Source organism: Arachis duranensis, unplaced genomic scaffold (assembly GCF_000817695.3).
Source record: "Arachis duranensis cultivar V14167 unplaced genomic scaffold, aradu.V14167.gnm2.J7QH unplaced_Scaffold_52750, whole genome shotgun sequence".
NCBI classification, from domain to species: domain Eukaryota; kingdom Viridiplantae; phylum Streptophyta; class Magnoliopsida; order Fabales; family Fabaceae; genus Arachis; species Arachis duranensis.
Window position 1 is genome coordinate 9011 of NW_026264948.1, and position 1196 is coordinate 10206.

Consider the following 1196-nt stretch of genomic DNA (forward strand, 5'->3'; position numbering starts at 1 on the left):
GAACTTGCAATTCTGTTGCATTAGAGAAACTAATTGAGGCTCAAGCTCAAAGTTGTTTGCTCTAATGGCAGGGATAGAGATGCTTCTCCCATAGAAGTCGGGAGTAGGTGCAGTAAAGTCACCCAGCACCTTCCTTGCATTGTTGGCACTGTTGTTATTTTCGGCTGCCATGTGTTCTTTTTCTTTGAAGAATTCAGTTAGGTCCTCTACAGAGAGTTGTGCCTTAGCTTCTCTTAGCTTTCGCTTCAAGGTCCTTTCAGGTTCAGGGTCAGCTTCAACAAGAATGCTTTTGTCTTTGTTCCTGCTCATATGAAGGAGAAGAGAACAAGAAAATGTGGAATCCTCTATGTCACAGTATAGAGATTCCTTGAGGTGTCAGAGGAAAAGAAAAATAGAAGACAGAGGTAGAAAATTCGAACTTATCAAGAAAGATGGAGTTCGAATTGTGCATTGAGGAGGAGTGGTACTCCAAAAATAGAAGGATGTGAGAAGAGGGAAGGTGATTTTCGAAAATTAAGTTAAAAAGATTTTAAAAACATTTTGAAAAACTTTAATTAATTTTTCGAAAATAAGAATGGGAAAGAAATCAAGTGATTTTTGAAAAAGATTTTGAAATTAGAAATAAAAAAGATTTGATTGAAAACTGTTTTGAAAAAGATGTGATTTGAAAAAAATATGATTTGAAAACAATTTTAAAAAGATTTGATTTTAAAAATTAATGACTTGCCTAACAAGAAAAGATATGATTCAAACATTAAGCTTTTATCAACAGAAAAGGCAACAGACTTGAGATGTTCAATAAAATCATTAATTGTTAGTAAGTATCTTTGAAAATGGAAAGAAAGTAATTTTGAAAAAGATTTGATTGAAAAATTGATTTGAAAAAGATTTGATTTTGAAAAGATTTTGAAAACTTAAAAAAATTGATTTGAAAACAAAATTCTCCCCCTTGTGCCATCCTGGCGTTAAACGCCCAGAATGGTATCCATTCTGGCATTTAACGCCCAAAATGCTACCTTTTTGGGCGTTAAACGCCCAACCAGGTACCCTGGCTGGCGTTTAAACGCCAGTCTGTCCTTCTTCACTGGGCGTTTTGAACGCCCAGCTTTTTCTGTATAATTCCTCTGCTGTATGTTCTGAATCTTCAATTCTCTGTATTATTGACTTGAAAAGACACAAATTAAAAATATTTTTGG